Consider the following 10,840-nt stretch of genomic DNA (forward strand, 5'->3'; position numbering starts at 1 on the left):
GTTGCAACACTATTACGAACGAACAATGCTTTAACTGAATGTTGCAACACTATTACGAACGAACAATGCTTTAACTAAGTGTTGCAACACTATTACGAACGAACAATGCTTTAACTAAGTGTTGCAACACTATTACGAACGAACAATGCTTTAACTAAGTGCTGCAACACTATTACGAGCGAACAATGCTTTAACTAGGTGTTGCAACACTATTACGAACGAACAATGCTTTAACTAAGTGTGCAACACTATTACGAACGAACAATGTTTTAACTAGGATTGCAACACTTTACGAACGAACAATGTTTTAACTAAGTGTTGCAACACTATTACGAACGAACAATGTTTTAACGAAGTGTTGCAACACTATTACGAACGAACAATGCCTTATTTGATAATTTTCTTTATTATGATAAACAATAACACTTAACCATATCGAGATGCTACTAATTTATGAAGATATTAAATAAAACAATTCCACGATAGACAACGCCTATATAGAGCCGTGACATGTTCTATATAACTGCGGCTGAGTACTTTATTTTGTTGAAGGCTTGATCGCACGAGATGCTGACATCATTTAGGTTTAGTGTTATACGATATCATGTTCACAACCGTCCGCAGAGAGAGAGAGAGAGAAAGAGCGACAACCATCATTGACAGACAGAACAAAAAAGTATTGAATAATCTCCAGTTAGTCACTTATAGATAAGTTTTGGTAAATTAAACTTTACAAAAATAGATAATAGTTGCCAGACCCTCGTTTATATGGTGGTTTCGAGTTTAGATTACTTGAGTTGCAGATTAGATTAGAGCTTTCGTGCATGGTAATGCTGTATTGTTAAAAAGCTGCCAACAGGGGCTGCGATTGGACGTCGTTCAGAAATTCCCACCTCCCTTCTGGATGAACTATAAGATCGAATTTGAGTTTCTGAGCAGTTCTTGGCGGTCACGAGGCTTGTAAAGTTGCTCTTCGTTCCATCCTTTTAATGTATGGTATTTTTAATTTAACAACGAAACAAAACAACAGCATAAAACCTTAAATCTTCGCAGAAAATTTCATCTTTATTTGACGTTAGGGAAAATAATTTCTCTACACTCAAGGTACGTAGAGGAAAATTATTAACGATTTTACCAGTCTCAGCCTTTTGTTTTCTTTAACTAAGTCTTGGAAATATTATTATTAACGATTTTACTAGTCTCAGCCTTTTGTTTTCTTTAACTAAGTCTTGGAAATATTGTTATTAACGATTTTACTAGTCTCAGCCTTTTGTTTTCTTTAACTAAGTCTTGGAAATATTGTTATTAACGATTTTACTAGTCTCAGCCTTTTGTTTTCTTTAACTAAGTCTTGGAAATATTATAAGAATGATTATGCGTTCTCCTAAGAAGGCTAATATATATATATATGTGCATAAAACTGTATTCTCGAAGACTGAGAAATACGTTATATTTTCAAAGACCTTACATCTTATAATTTCGATGACGTTTAAGTTTCAGCGATCTTGTATGTTATATTTCTTCACAAAAATTATGTAATACATTTTCAACGACATTATATGAAATATATTTTCAAATATATTTTGCTTTATTTATAGCAAATCTTCGAACAAAACGTTTTCGATATAAAATTTGTCTTATGTAAGCAGCAGGCGGTAGAGTTTACTGCACAATAAGAAAATGTCATGTCTTATGTAAGCAGCAGGCGGTAGAGTTTACTGCACAATAAGAAAATGTCATGTCTTATGTAAGCAGCAGGCGGTATAGTTTACTGCACAATAAGAAAATGTCATGTCTTATGTAAGCAGCAGGCGGTATAGTTTACTGCACAATAAGAAAATGTCATGTCTTATGTAAGCAGCAGGCGGTACCGTTTACTGCACAATATGAAAATGTCATGTCTTATGTACGCGTGTGTCGTGTTATAATAAAGCCACATTATCTGTTGTGTCCACCAAAGGAATCGAACCCCTGATTTTAGTGTTGTAATTCCGAAAACTTACCGCTGTCCTACCGGAGGAGTTTATTTAGGGAAGTGATATCAGTGGAATGTTTAGGTTTTCAATTGTGTAACTTGATGATAATTACGGTCACCCGTAGGTATTTTTTTTCCACGGAATTCACGATTTACTAACGGACAGTTAGAAAGCGTGTTTTATCGGGAATTTATCGAGCACTTATATTGTTTTACTAAAAAAATAAAGTTTTTTTTAAAAGTTTCCTTCCAAACTTCTTTCATTTTCTAAAGTAGTTTATATTATCTTTATGTTGTGCAAGAAAGAAAAGCCTAAATAATTCTTAGTTATATAATCCGCCCTGGCTTACAAAAATGCCGTCAATATTATAACTAATCTCACTAATTTTTGGCATTCGTATTGTATCCTTTTTCATTAAGATACTTATTTCAGTATTGTTATTGGTCTATCTAAAGGTTTGTAAAAAAAAAGGGGGGGTTATTAATTTATAATTTACGGTTTAAACGCCAAAAGGTGGCGAAGCATTAGGAACCATTAGGCCTAAAAATATTCAGATATCTTCCCCCCCCCAACCCTGACGTTCCTCTTAATTTTATTAATGTGATTTTTATCACAAACTTTAGGCCTGTTGATATTATTATTTAAAAACTGAACCTCAAAACTCAATACTAGTTTTTTTTGTTTTTTTTTAGTCTTAGAAACAAATCCAGATAACTGTGCGAGACGGCTACCAGAAGACATGTAATGGTCAACTGAAGTGTGATGAAATGTATGTAGATCTTGAGTACATACATGTCTGTAGAACTTACAGCATGAATTCTTATCGTCAGCGGCACGAGTTATTCACGTTCCACTGGAACTAGAGCCAGTCAAACTTGTGTTTTTCTTCAATTCGTTCTGTTGTTCGTTGTGATCTTACAGAATAGAGGTATCAATGGAAATTTATATTAGTTTAGGCCTATTTTAAATTCCTCAGATCACTGTGATAGTATTGAGCTCTGGGTTTCGCCATATATTAATGGAGCTTGTTCGACTATTAAAAAACAAAGAACACTGAAAATGTTGTATAACAAAAGCTGAAATCTAAAGCGTCTTTGTTTTAACGGAACGTTGCACAATGGGAGACCAAACTCCGAATTTTAGGATTATAAGCTTACGCTGAGCCATCGGAGAACAAACATAAAATAGCTAAAGACCAATTCAAAATCACTGAATTTTCTGAACTTAAAATTTTCCCAAAGAATTAATATTGATTTGATATTAAGATTAAAAGAAGTAAAACATTTTAAATATCTTTATCAGCAATAATGTCTTATTGAAATCACCTGACACGTTGAGCTTATTCTACTTATAACAAATTTAGGACTCAGCTTAATCTATTTAAAAGTAATCCAGGATTTAGCTTAATGTACTTAAAATTAATTTAGGACTGAACTTAATCTACTTTAAAGAAATCAGGACTGAACGTATTGCATTTAAACAAATCTAGGGTTGAGCTTAATACACTTAAAACTAATATAGGATTGAGCTTAATACACTTAAAACAAATATAGGATTGAGCTTAATACACTTAAAACTAATATAGGATTGAGCTTAATACACTTAAAACTAATATAGGATTGAGCTTAATACACTTAAAACAAATATAGGATTGAGCTTAATACACTTAAAACTAATATAGGATTGAGCTTAATACACTTAAAACAAATATAGGATTGAGCTTAATACACTTAAAACTAATATAGGATTGAGCTTACTCTAAAACACGTATAGGATTTTAGTCCTTATACAAACTGTTAAAATAATTTAATTATGAATTTATTTCATTACTTGCATAGTTTTATTGTAATTAATACAATTTACACAAGCCACTAAATAATTTTGAAATTTGTGTTTAATTACTTATTGAAAAAAATAATGGAAAACCTATTATGTGCCAAAAGTTTCAACAATAAGCCAGGTGTTTTCATTAGTTCTTAAAAAAACATGAAAAAAAAATTCATCCAATAAGATGAATGATACCTTTGAAACTAATATGATTACTTCTTGGAAACTTGCAATAATATATTATCTAAAGGTTTCGGAATCACCACCGAATAATGAAACCGAGGGCTACGAAAGCAGCAATATTCCATTACTGAAGGCTTAAAGAGGCTTATTTATGTCAGTTGTATTTTTTCCTGTGTCATAAAAGTGAACAGATTTGTTATTTATCTACTGAAAAATATAGAAAATGAAATGTAGCATGAATTCACCATCATAAGATTACAAAAGTTAGCGAGCATATCATTATGTAATTCTTGATGAAGTCTAACGAGTTTATTTTACGGACAGCTCTAAAAACTTTTTTAATTAAAAAATGGAAGGCTTTATATATAAGCAGCGTGAATAGGGTTAATGTTAGGAACAAAATACTGAATAGAAGAAGTGGTATGCAAAATAGTTCCAAGTTAGAAAAAAAACAATGTTACTTTAGAAAGCTAATAATCCAGAAGGTGATTTATTCAACAATGTTTCGACCATCACACCTGTTTAAATATCATCTGATGAAGGACTTAGGGTCGCAACGTTGTTGAATAAATCACCTTCTGGATTATTAGCTTTCTAGATTTGCCTTTCAGTCACAATGAAGGATTGTCAGAGCGACATGAACTGTAATGTCGTGGCAAATCTCCAAAGGTTTTTAACATAACAAAAAGATTGAGGTAGGGATGATATTGTTACTTTCCGTGGAGGGTTAGATTCATTGACAATGGTTTAGCGGTAAACTAACGTTAACAATTAGGTTTCCAATCCCACGGTGGCTACGGAACAGACAGGTACTTGGGTGATATCATCTCTTAGCTAATGTTTAAAGTTCTCCTGTAGATAAGTGATATCATCTCTTAGCTAATGTTTTTTAAAGTTGTGATGTGCATTGACAAACATGGAAAGATCTCAACTAAGCAAATACAAACGCATATAATACAGACCACTAACACTACATAGAAAAAATTGTTTATATGTTTGTTTTAAAGTAATACCACATTGGGCTATCTACTGTGTCCATCGCGGGGAATCTAACCCTGGAATTTAGAGTTATAAGTCCATAAACTTACCGCTGTCCCGCCGGAGGACAAAAGGGTATTTAGACTATTTCATACGAACACATACCAGCTAAGTCGCCGGACCCAACACTTAGTGCTATCGCACTGTCGAAACGGATCTGGGAAACCGTAAAATATATGGAAATCATTAAGAGATTAGTGATATGCTTTGCCCATGACATCCTTTAGTTATGTAAGCTCACCGCAGATGGTTGCAACAAGTCGTACACCAGCTATATTAAGCGAAGTCTGGCGTCTTGTAACAGGTGAAAATCCCCAAATACAAAGGTCAGTGGTAAAAGCCATCCACGTGTTCCAGGCAACAGTATACAACATAATTAAGAAAGATATCCTTTTAGAAACAAGGCCAACTGGGCATGAGTTCGCCAAGATAAGTCTTAGAGTCATGCCTTCCGATAGACCGTCGCATAAACCAAGCAGTGGGAAAATGAATAAGATCTATTTCTGGATGACCATGGTGCCCCCTGTTGGTCAATATTCCAGTGCTATTGGTTACAAGGGATGTTCCCGTAGTGGAAAATCTAAATCCCATTTTGATATTATTTTCATGATCGAAATGTATAAATATTCTGATTCCCAAAAGCGATCAATTTTTTGGTGGCATTACATTATCTACCTAATGTCAAAATGTAGTTTTGATACAATTCGTTCCACATCGATTTTATATCGACTATGATTGTTAGGCGACTTGCTTGTTGGCATATTCAAAATCGTTTTAATAAAACTATTGAAAAGCTATTAATAAATCTATTCTTGTTTGTTTGTAAGTTTTTTGGTCCTTGTCACAAATATTTATTCCAATCTCATTCAAAAGCAGCACACACACACTGTCCGTGAAGTAACAGATGTAAATAATTAATGTGAAAACAACGATTTGGACTCGCGACGAAAATCGTGTCTACAGAAACGACAAGGCGACTCTGACTATCCAATACCTGCTTTGAAACTGGCGTACAGAATGTAGTGAGAAATTGAAGGCTTAGTTTTATTCGTCACGAATAGATTCCCTATTGCAGTCCTCCAGTTCCATCATCCATCATGACTCTCTATGTATATGAGAATCGAATTCTTCCCGGTATTTGTAAAAGAAGAAGAAGAAGAAGGGAGGAAAAACGTTGGGTCGGCGGGGAATGTATTCGTTCTCCAGTGATGCCTTTTAGTCGCTTTTACTGGTAAATTGTGATCAATAAAACAACCTGCCAAAAGACAGATACTAAGAAGACGTTAATCACAGGCGATGGATAATTACACTGAGAAAGATAATTGCGACATTTACTTTTTCTACAAATTCATCATAAATAAAGTTTTTTTTAATACTTTTTCTATAAAGTTTGTTTGTTTTGAATTTCGCGCAAAGCTACACGAGGGCTATCTCTGCGCTAGCCTTCCCTAATTTAGCAGTGTAAAACTAGAGGGAAGGCAGCTAGTCATCACCACCCACCGCCAACTCTTGGGCTACTCTTTTACCAACGAATAGTGGGATTGACCATCACATTATAACGCCCCCACGGCTGAAAGGGCGAGCATGTTTGGTGGGACGGGGATTCGAACCCGCGACCCGCAGATTTCAAATCGAATGCCCTAGCCACAAGGCCGTGCCACGCCGATAATATGTGAGAACATACATTATTAATTAATGTAGCTTGGTATCAAAGACAGTACATCTTTAATTAGTGGGGTTTGGCATCAAAGATCGTACGTCATTAATTGGTGTAGTTTGGTATGAAAGGTCATATATCTTTAATGAATGGGGTTTGGTATCAAATACCGTACGTCATTAATTAGCGTAGTTTGGTATCAAAGACAGTACGTCATTAATTGGTGTAGTTTGGTATGAAAGGCCGTACATCCTTAGGTTAGTGTAGTTTGGTATCAAAGATCGTACGTCATTAATTGGTGTGGTTTGGTATGAAAGGTCATATATCTTTAATGAGTGGGGTTTGGTATCAAATACCGTACAGTCGTCTTAATTAGTGTACTTTGTATCAAATACTATGAATTTTTGAAACTGTAGGCTTACATCAAAAAACAAACTATTATTTAAGTTGAAAGTTGACATTAAGACGTAATACTTTTAAAGTTGTGGCTGATATAAAGAACTAACTTATTATCTTCATAATTGTATGTTCATATTAAGAACATATAACTTTCAGTTATAGGTTGGTATTGAGAGCTTGTTATCTTTCAAGTTGCAAGGTCGTATTAAGAACACACTATCATCAAAGTTGTAGATTGACAGAAGCAAAGTGGTTGAGATAATCACGAAAGTAACAACGTATTCATAATATATGAGTAATTTACTCTTCATAAAACTTACTTAGCACAATTTACAACATTTTGAATGTTTACAGCAACACGATGGCACCCCTTATTACAGGAGGATCATATTGCCGCAGCTTAACAACGATTATTAAGACGTTCAGTTTAATTTTAAACTTATAAACTTATAGACTTTTTGAAATTATTTATTTCATGAACCATTTAATTCTACCCTCTTTAGTTCTTACAGGATCATAAAAAACATATCAATGTTTAGAAGTTAAATACACAAAGTTCTTGTTCAATTAGCTTATTTAATTACTTTGATTTTTATAGTGAATGTGATCTTACTGAAGAAATATATATCTGTATCAATATTCACGTACGGACATTGAAAGAGACATTAACAAGTACTGACATTGATAGAGACATTAACAAGTACTGACATTGATGTAGACGTTTATAAGTACTGACATAGATACAGACATTTACAAGTACGGACATTTATATAGACATTTACAAGTACGGACATTTATACAGACATTAACAAGTACTAACACTGATGTAAATATTTACAGATGTTGACATTGATGTCGAAGTTTACAAGTACGGACATTGATGCAAACATTTACAAGTACTAACACTGATGTAAATATTTACAGATATTTATACTTGGGTTAAAAATGTAAGTAATTTTCTGTATAACAATACTTTTTTATTCCAATTATTGCAACGAATGAAACTTTTAATTATAGCATGCTAATCATTGTTGGGAGCAAATGAAACCTTTAATTATAGCATGCTAATCATTGTTGGGAGCGAATTGTCAGATTTTTGAATTGGGATTAGTTGTTAAGCGCAAAGTTACAAAATGGATTATCTGTGCTCTGCACACTGCGGGTATCGAATCCTGATTTTAGCGTTATAAGCTTACTGACTTACCGCTGACCAACTGAGGGAGGGAAGTGGTGGCCTCGCATGGCCTGGTGGTTAGGGCGCTCGCCTCGCAATCTGTTGGTTGCAACTTGGAATCCCCGTTACCAAATACGCTCGCCCTTTCAAACGAGTGAGCGTTATAATATGACAGTCAATCCCACTATTCGTTGGTAAAAGAGTAGTCCAAGAGTTGGCGGTGGGTAGCATTGATTAGCTGTCTTCTCTCTAATCTATATCAATATATCCTCTAGTAGTTTTGCGCAAAATTCAAAACAGAAAAACAAAACAAACCACTGGGATGAGGGTCTGTTTTGGTGATCATTTTTTTCGAAGCTAGAGAATGACATAAATAAAAGCTAATGATCAAACGATCCTTATATATGAACGAACCAGAAGTCGAGTTATCAAAATCGTGAAAATCACAGGCCTCAAACGACAGGATATAGGGATTCCAATTATAGACGTTCGTTCTGCCCGTTTCGAAGCGGCATTTCTTTCACTTGACCAGCGAACTTTGACAGAAACGACGACGAAGCTTCAGAGACTAATATGACACATTTCGTGTTGTTTTGAAATTAAACAGACAAAAGAAGATACTCTAGATAAAACACACACACCTATAAAACAACTTACTTTTTCTGTTGAAATTGTCTTTATAGACGAATGCTAAGAACCCGAGGTACCAGCCAATCATGGATCTATTTTCCTGTCTTTATTTCACTCTAAGTTCGTCTGTGTTTCATTATATTTGTTTCTCTACTTATTGGTTCTATACCATGTATAGTTATTTCTAATTTTAGACTCTGGTTTTATTTATCTTTCTAGTCTGCGGACTTACAACGCTAGAATCTGGGTTCCGATACCCGTGGTGGGAAGAGCACGGATAACCCATTGTGTAGCTTTGTGCTTAACTATAAACAAACTAGTTTTAACCTCTATTTTTTTTTTACTTTATTTTATATACATTAAAAGTTGCCTGACGTTCGTATGGACAACTAGGTTTAGAAATAATGTTTGTTTCAAGGCACGTACTGGATTTATAAAAGATAATAAAATCATTTCGTACTTCTATTTCACTGTTATATACAAAATTTTAAAAACTATTTTAATGGTTATGTCTATGTGAGTCCGTTTTACATCACCAGATGGTTAGTTTTCACTCTTTTGTTAGGACTGAAAAGTCGTTCTTGAGCTAGTTTTTATCTTGTTGTAATCTCGTCTTATTTACCAAGAAAGTAAATAATTTCTTGATATTTGGAACAAGAATTTTTAGTAAAAAATGTGTATTGATTGTTACGCACAGTGTTGCACAAATAGGTTTGATTTTGAAGTTTGTTTTTATTATTATTTTTATTTTGAGAGTTTGGTTAACACACAAAGTTGTGTTTATCCAGTATTTGAGCAACGAACAATCTGATTCGTTGTCGAAAATATTTTTAAGCAATGTAATTTCATCACCCTCAGATAGCTCGGCGGTAAGCTTGAGGATTTGTAACTGTAAAATTTTGGCTTCGACTCCTGTAGTGGGTACTGCGCGCACAAGTAGCCTCTTTTTTGCAATTTTACGCCCAAAAAAGAAATAATTTGGTGGCGGAAACCAGTTACATAATGTTCGAATAATGTATAGTTCAATCACGTAACAAAACATTTATTTTACGTTGTAATTCAAGTAAAATGTTCTTACTTTGTTGGGCCGGCATGGCCAGGTGGTTAGGGCACTTGACTCGCAATCTGAGGGTCGTGGGTTCGAATCCCCGTCACACCAAAGATGCTCGCCCTTTCAGCCGTGGGGGCGTTATAATGTGACGGTCAATCCCACTATTCGTTGGTAAAAAAGTAGCCCAACAGTTGGCGGTGGGTGGTGGTGACTAGCTGCCTTCCCTCTAGTCTAACACTGCTAAATTAGGGACGGCTAGCGCAGATAGCCCTCGTGTAGCTTTGCGCGAAATTCAAAACAAACAAACAAATAACTTTGTTATATAACACATATCACGGGAAAATTATGAATCTAAAGCTTAAAAGACTCGTATTTTTATAAACCATTTTTGTGAATGAAAAAAAACAATAACTAAAAACTCGGGAGTGGGGTTTTAACCCAAGAGAAATGACTAACACGGACAATGCTTTGTCTATACAACCCCAATCTGTCTGTCTTCTCGTGTGTTTTTTTTCACTTACAATGACGTTTGTTAGAACTTGAAAGTTCATTGACTCATATTATGAATAGTATTTTTTTATGTTTGATCTAATATATATTTGAATGATTTAAACATTTTATTATTCCTTTAAATTATTTAAAAATAAAATTCATGTTACAAAAAAAGCAATTTTTATATATATTTTTAAATTGTTTGTTTGTTTGTTTGATTTTATGCACAAAGCTACACAATGGGCTATCTTTGCTCTGCACACCACGGGTATCGAAACCCGGATTCTAGCGTTGTAAGTCCGCAGACATACCGCTGTGCCACTAGGGGTGCATTTTTTAAATTGTTTGTTTGTAATTAAACACAAAACTACACAATGGGCTATCTGCGCTCTGCGCACCACGGGTATCGAAAC

At 34.3% G+C, this 10,840-nt stretch overlaps 1 protein-coding gene across 2 annotated transcripts in view; it reads left to right on the forward strand.

The window, feature by feature from the left end:
* The window catches only part of LOC106474026 (vasopressin V1b receptor-like), an 18,069-nt gene that overhangs the window by 4,759 nt on the left and 2,470 nt on the right, over positions 1-10,840 (forward strand). Inside the window, exon 1 of one of the 2 annotated variants that reach the window (XM_022402409.1) lies at positions 1,015-1,104. The exons of the other annotated variant lie outside the window; for it this stretch is intronic. The gene's annotated coding sequence lies outside the window, so the exon portion shown is untranslated. Of the gene's footprint in view, positions 1-1,014; positions 1,105-10,840 lie in introns of those variants that run through there. 2 annotated transcript variants of the gene reach the window in all.

The sequence above is a fragment of the Limulus polyphemus genome, unplaced genomic scaffold, assembly GCF_000517525.1.
Source record: "Limulus polyphemus unplaced genomic scaffold, Limulus_polyphemus-2.1.2 Scaffold6736, whole genome shotgun sequence".
Classification (NCBI taxonomy): Eukaryota; Metazoa; Arthropoda; class Merostomata; order Xiphosura; family Limulidae; genus Limulus; species Limulus polyphemus.